The sequence below is a fragment of the Syzygium oleosum genome, unplaced genomic scaffold (assembly GCF_021117445.2).
Source record: "Syzygium oleosum isolate NSW1041296 unplaced genomic scaffold, Sole_v2.1 Sole_v2.18, whole genome shotgun sequence".
Lineage (NCBI taxonomy): Eukaryota > Viridiplantae > Streptophyta > Magnoliopsida > Myrtales > Myrtaceae > Syzygium > Syzygium oleosum.
The window spans coordinates 5,454,272-5,461,987 of record NW_026607502.1 but is presented as its reverse complement, the minus strand read 5'-3'; positions in this window follow the sequence as shown (position 1 = coordinate 5,461,987).

Genomic DNA, 7,716 nt, shown 5'->3' with positions numbered 1-7,716 from the left:
GCATAATCCTATTGAATCTGTCAAAGGAAGTGTTAATTGAAGTGGATGAAGAGAAGGATGTAGCAGTGCTATGGACAAAACTTGAGTCACTTTTTTAGATGAAGGGTTTGAATAATTACTTATATATGATAAAAAGGATGTTTCAATTCAGGGTAGTTGAAAACACATCTATCAAAGCCCATTTGAATGAGTTTAACAAGCTCATGATAGACTTGAAGAACATCAATGAAGCCTTTTCTGATGAGAAACAAGGCATAATGTCATTGGCATCTCTACCAGATTCTTTTAAGAAAATGCTCTTCTAAGGGGTGTGTTACAAGTTCCTTGGAAGAGGTAAAGTCCCCGCCTTGTTTTTGAAGGAGTGGCAAATGAAGTTGCAAGAAGATAACTTGTCGCAAGACATGGGGCAATGTTTGGTTATTTTGCAGTAGAGAAGAATATAGAGAGTCTGGAAGTAACAGATGGAAGAGTCGCTCTAAATAGAGGTCCAACATTTGAAATCGTCGATGCTATTGTCACAATGAGTTAAGGCACTACATGAGAGACTCTTTGAAATTCAAGAATGAAATAGTTAAGGTAGAGTTTGCAGGCGATGGTAATGTTGTTACTATAATTGATGATAGTTCCGATGATATAGATGATGTGTTAGCGGTCAAGATGAGTTCATTAGGTGAAGACGAGTTCATTAGGTGATGAATTTGTACTTGATTTTGGATGTTCTTACCATATGAATACTTATAGATAATGGTTTACTATCTAATAGTGTATGTGGTAAGGTACTTATGGGAAACGGTATTGCTTGTAAAGTAGTGGAAATAAGAACGGTTCACAGTAGGGTGCCTAATGAAGTGGTAAGGACGTTAACTAATATGAGGCATGTACCGGAAGAACCTAATCATGCTGAATGCTCTTGATGAGGTCGGATATTGGATTTCCACTTAAGGTGGACTTTTGAAGGTTCCTCGTGGCATGTTTACTATGATGCAAGGAAAATAGATTGTGCAGTTGTATGTCCTCTAGGAAACAATTGTGATTGGTTGGTCTGCTAGATAGTCCAAGGCTTCAGATCAGGTTAAAAAATAGTTGTGGTACATAAGGCTCGGAGACACGAGTGAGAGGTTGATGATTGTTATGAGTCAAAAAGGTTTATTGATGAAGTTTCGAGGTGGTCAGTGGAGGTGAAGTGAGGGGTTGATTTCCGATAAAGATTTGGACAGTGTTTAGAAACAAGTAGAGCTTTCAGGAGCTTAGAGATGCTTAGAGTGCAATGGATGTGTCACTGTCTGCATAGTCGCATTATTCCACAATAGATAATAATTATTCCGAGGCGACAATTGAAGAAACTTTGAGGTGGTCAGTGGAGGTAAATAACCTGGAACGACTGTTGAATGCAGATGTTGACGTTGAGATGGATGATCTGGAAGCAAAAGAGATGGTTTCGGGTCTAGAGATGCAGAGAGTGGAGACTGCCGAGATGTTGCGAGTTACTCGTAGGAGTTACGTCAAGATGCTTCAAGATGCAGTGAGTAAAATCTATAAGTACCCCGCTTTCTGCTTTATGTACCCTATTATGGTGCACTTGAATGGAGATAGATCATTTATCTCGTACTTCACATGTTAGTACAGTTAGTTATCTAAGTTGTTCCGTGGTTAGTACTAGGAATTTGTATGTTGTTAGGAGAATGTGTGTTGCTCATTTAGGTATACATTGTGATGTTGTGAAATGGATCCTCCTAATATTATAGTGGATGATAAACGTCAAGTTGAGTTCTAGAAAAGATCCAATTCCAATATTATGGCAGTAACTGCGTTTGTGGACTCGAGTCATGAGGAAAACATGAAGGATGGCTAAAATCTAAGCAGTTGTGCCTTTGCTGCTGTTGGTTATGCTATGAGGTGGAAGGCATCTTTGAGAGACATGGTGATTCAATCCACAACTGAGGCCATAAACATGGTCAAGACTAAAGGAGCCAAAGAGGCGGTGTGATCTAATGACTTGATTAGTGATGTTGACATTTAATATTGAGTCAATAATGTGTTTAGTGGAAGCCAGTGATATTACCAAACGATTGAGATCATTGGTGATTGATATTTCTACGTCAAATATGACATCTCAGGAGAGGATGTGACCATGATGAAGCTTCTCGCAGCAAAGAATCTTCTGGACATGTGGACCAACTTATTCCTCTGGCCAAGTTAGGTCGGCTTGGGCTTGATAGATGTTTATGATGGTTGAGTGCTGTGGGACCATTGGGAGAGCCAGCATGGATGATGAGTACTATGACTTGAGTGCAAACATCGAGCCAAGATGAAGCATTGTTAAATTTTGTATTGAGTTTGAACCCGTTAATTGAAAGCTCAACCCAGTTGAAGTCCGGGCCGTATTGTATCAAAACCCAAATTTGCGTACGATTAGAACTTGGTTGCTGACTTAAGCCTGGATCAAATCGAAAGAAAAAGACCACAATCCACATTGCAGCCGATGTCCATGTTAAGGTCTGGACTTCTTGTGGCGGTGGTTAATACATAGGGTTTGTTTAGAGAGATTTAAAACCCAAGTGCTCGTATGCTGCTGCAGCGGCATGATTCCAAGGCGAGTTCATCAAGTACAGATAGAGCTGGAAGTGTTTAGTTTCTTTCTTTGTGAATTTTCTTGATGAGAACACCATAAGAAATTGCAAGTAAACACAATTGGGAAAACCTTAGGTATAATTTGGAGCGGGAAAACACTTGAGAAACTGAGTGATTGTAAACTTTATAATTCTCTCAATTCATAATGAATTTCTTAGTGGCATGTTCTCCCTATAGAGTAGTTATCGACACTTGAACTGAACTGTGTAAATCTCTAATTTTCTTATCAAGCAATGGCTACACCCGTCCCTAAATGCTTCAAATACCGTTGTTTTAAGTTATTAGGGATGGGAAAATTCCTGCCGCTGGCTAGTCACCTCTACCCTTGCCACTAAAGCTTTTTCAGGATAGGAGCATGGAACAGTACCTATGAGTTATTAGCCACGACAGCAAGCATTAGTTTTTGCCTATTTTCGTTTTTTAGTAGTGTCTCATTAACATTAGTCTCTTTCCTAGACAAAACTAAATATACTTGCCTGACAGAAATGTCTTCTTTTTTTCCTTCATTTTTAAGTAACTCATGAGAAATGTCTGCAGCCCATAATAGTCTATAATACACGTAGAAGAACCTGCAAATTACAGATTTTAAAAAAATGCTTGAAGACGCTAGGTGTGACAATTTGCTAATAGAAGCAAGGAATATATTTCAGTGAAGAGGTCCGTTTGCAATATGTTTATCAAGAAGGGAGTTCATGGGCAAGTTGATTGCTAATTATGCATTTGGAACCAGCGGACAAGTTTTTTTTGGGTCTGCTCTTCCTTCAGATTTAATTTCCCTATCACTAGGTGATCATATAGGGGTTGTTCATCCCAGATTTCTTTTGCTTCTTAATATTTTCATTTATTTGGCTTCGGCCCAGTCATTTTACCAGAAACAAAAACTTACAAATACTAGAATTGCAATTGAAGTTTCGACTTTCTCATTTCAGCCTCTATTCAGATCTCTCAAGGCCCCTTCTTGTGTGTCAAATTACTAATCTTCACGCTTCTTAGGTCTAGTTCCAACCTAGTGAAGCAGAGCGTTAGAATGATTAACATTAAACATGCGTTCACCTAAAAAGCTTTTAGATTAGGGTGGCAATCGTCTCATATATGTAATGGTACGCATGCAGGAAAAAGCAACAAATATACCATGAGAACCATCGCCATTGCCGTTCCTGTTGGAGTGTTATGGTACTTCTCTTTCTTACTTGTTTGCTTCGAAGAAAAGGAAAGAAGACGTACGAAGTTGTCAAAGGAAAAAGCGGTAAATTGACTATTTGGCTTTAATTTATTGTAAACTATATATGTCTTATAACTGAGCAAATTATGGAACTTCTTTATATTTCCCAAGGAATCAACTATGTTAACTATGCAAATTAAGAGTCCGTTTGATATAACTGTAGCTGTAGTGTAGCTATGTTGTGTTGAAAATCTGCTGTGAATTACTGCGGCTTCTGTATTTTGTAATACAAACTCAAAAATGTAATAACTTAAAACTAGATTAGACAACTCCATAAAGTTAATTTAAGCTCCAGTGGAGCTATAATTGGATTGATACCAAGTCTTCAGACCTCGCATTGGGCCTTTTCCAATCAGAGCACAAATTATATCAGCCACTTTTGCAGTTCAAAGAAGAGCAGAATCATGAACTACTCTCCTTGGGTATAAATCCAGCAAGATCCGCATTAGGATGCCATGAGTCATGCCAGAGTGACATAAATTCACCATTACTAACCACATAATGAGGCCTCAAAATGCTCCAAACCTTTAAGGATTTCCTCCAAGAATAGGTAGCATCTGCAACGCAATGCACACTACCCTCAGCTTGAAGAAGTGATTATGAGACAAGATTCATCCCATTTGTTTCCTATAGTATTGAAGATTTTGTTTCTTTTTTCTTTTCTTCATGACCGATCAAGAGAGGAAGGATGCCTTTAGGGTAGGGAGACACAACATGCCAGTTTAACTGGTGCTCCATTGTGATAATGTCCCGAAGCTCTGGCAACCCTATATTCATTATTATAGATCAAAATCAACACTTTAGATGTAGTTTTTTAATCAAATTGAGTTGTTTTGTAATGTAGGTGCAAACGAACTTACCACCGTGGAGTCCTTGCAATGTGACTTGGCTACAATACAAGCCACAACAAATGATTTCTCTCATGAAAACAAGTTGGGTGAAGGTGGATTTGGTGAAGTTTTCCAGGAGCGTATTACATATTAGTTAGAAATAATAAGAATGCTTTACATCTGAATTAAACATAATGATGTCGAAGAAAAAGAAACATGTAAAGCTTTTTTTATGTTTGTTTATAAGAAGTTGTGATGAAGAATTAAATGCTAAATACAAAACACATAGGGTAGACTTCCTAATGGACAACAAATCGCGGTGAAGAGGCTACCTCAAAGCTAAAGACAGGGTGAGGAAGAGTTTTAGAATGAAGTTCTATTGGTGGCGAAGCTTCAACATAGAAACCTCGTACGGCTACTTGGATTTTGCATTGAGGGAGACGAAAAGCTACCTACCTACGAGTTTGTGCCAAATAAAAGCCTTGATTACTTCTTATTTGGTCTGTTGCAGTTTAACCTTCTTATGCACATAATGTATAATTTGCTTGAAATCAAATACTCGATCTTCCACTATCCGAGGAAACCTTGAAATTAAGAGGTTTTTGTTCTTAAAACTTTTATAGTATTTCATAAGCTAGCTATTATGAATGAGAGTAAATATATTTTGGTATCGTGTGATGAATTTCGTCTTGATTTTTTGAATAGGTGCCACATGTTAGCACATTAATGAATTTGGTGCAACGATGCATATCCCTAAAAAAGGAGACAATTGGATTGGCCATTACGTGATAAAATAGTATTTGGGATCGCTCGAGGAATACTCTATCTACACAAAGATTCTCGTCTCTATATCATCCATCATGACCTAAAATGCAACAATATCTTGTTAGACGGTGAAATGAATCCAAAGATTTCAGATTTTGGCATGGAAAGGACTTTTGGAGTTCATCAAACTCAGGCTAGCACAAATTAAATTGTGGGGACTTTGTAAGTCTTTGAATAGATGACTTTGTTATTGGATACCGGACTCGCTCATTTTATCTATTTAAGGATGCTCATTGATCTGCATCTAAATATGCAATACACATATGGTTAATGTTTGGATTTGCAGTGGTTAGATGTCTCCAGAATATGCAATGCTTGGAGAGTTCTCAGTTGTTGACACCTAATTTTTAGCCGACGCGTAATTAAAAGCTGAAAATTTGAAATTATGGTTTCCGATCGCGACAGAACCCGTTTCTTGAACAAAAAATGTCGTTTTTTAATTCTGTTTGTTGCCCTAGCTTCTGCAAACAATTTTCTATTCATTTGACGCAAAAACCTGAAAGTCAAACGGTTGACTTTTGAGTTGACTTTTTGGTCACCCTTTGACCAAAAGTCAACCCCGGGTCAAATTGGGGCTTTTCGCATAAAAAGATTCCTTTCAAGTTTAATTTCACTTTAGAAGTGGAAATTCCAGAAAAATTCAAAGATTTGATCATAAAATCAAGCTCCTTGTGAAAAGTTAACTAGGGTTTGACTTTTGGTCAAACCTTTGACCAAAAAATTGAAAAATATAAAAATCCAAAAATCATCTTATCTTACATTCAATTTGACTTTGGCATTTGAAATTTTACAAAAATCGGTTTAGAATCAACTTTTTCCCAATTTGCGGAATTTGGTTCAAATTGGCTAAAAATGAAATTACTTCATTTCTAGTCATTTTTTAGGTTAGTTTCCTTCATGACATTTGATCTAGAGGTTGTATTACTTTCAATTTTGGAACCAATTTTGTGATTCCAATCCAAACGCAAAAATCCTCAAATTAGGGCATAATCAGTGATTTTGATCAATTCTTCATGATTTGCGCAATTGAGACACGAATGAGCCTAATTTCTTATATGAAATCCAAATTCGAAATCAAATTTGGAACATTCACATGAATTTGAGCCAATTTGATCAATTTAGTGATCCAACGATTAAGAAGTCTAAGAGTAATTGGTCCAATTAGTGCAATTCAACTTGACTCACTCTAGACTAATATTCAATTTGATGAATTGAGACTCAATTTGGCTAATTGGACTTCAATTAAATTCGTTAGTCTAGCTTGGCCATGCAATTAACTCAAATTCAAGAACAATTGAGCTAAACAAGTTAAATTGGATCAATTTGTGCATGAATTTCAAATCGGTTCAATCCAATTTAATCGAATTCAATATTAATAGGGTCAATTAATCATGATAGAGATCAAATTGTACAAAATTGGAACAAATGGAACCAAGGATTGAACCGGTTCAACCCGGCCAAACTCGAGACAAACCGGTTCAACCCGATTTGATTCGAATTGAACTGGTCCGATCGGACCGGCCATTTTCCAATCAAAAATCTAGCGGCCGGCGATCTATTCCGACTAGCCAAGGCTGGCCACATCCCTTTGAGCCCAAAATGACAAAAATGCCCTTAAATAAAAATTACGAAAATACCCCTAAGTGAAATTACTAAAATGCCCTTCATTAAGGATTAATCAAATTACTTAGAGGGTAAGCAAATCAATCATGGCCATTCATTTAGAATTGATCATGTCCATCCATAATGCCATGTCACCAATTCTTAGCTCTTAAGGAATATTCTTAATCATTAAGGATGCATTCTAGGCCATTGGATCAATCTAAGTGCTAGGATTCAAAATTGAGAGGAATATATAGGTTTTTTTCCCTCCAAAATTTGAGGAGGATACACATTTTCAGATCCGTTTTCTCTCTCTTCTCTCTCCCTCTCTCTCTAAATCACGTTTCCTCCTCCTCTCTTGGCCGTGAGTTTTCCTTGCTCACACCGGCCACTTGCCGATCGATTCGGCGCACCACCGCCACTCCCGTAGTCCCCCTCGACGTCCTAGGAGCCACTGCCGCAAGGCCGGCCATAGCCGGCTGGTAACCGGAGCATCTCCGATCGGCTCCATCTCTGTCTCGGTTGCATCACCGGCAGCCAAGCCGGTGATCTGTCCAGCCGGTGATTCCGGCGATTCCGCCGTCCTTCCTAGGCGGTCCGAGGCTT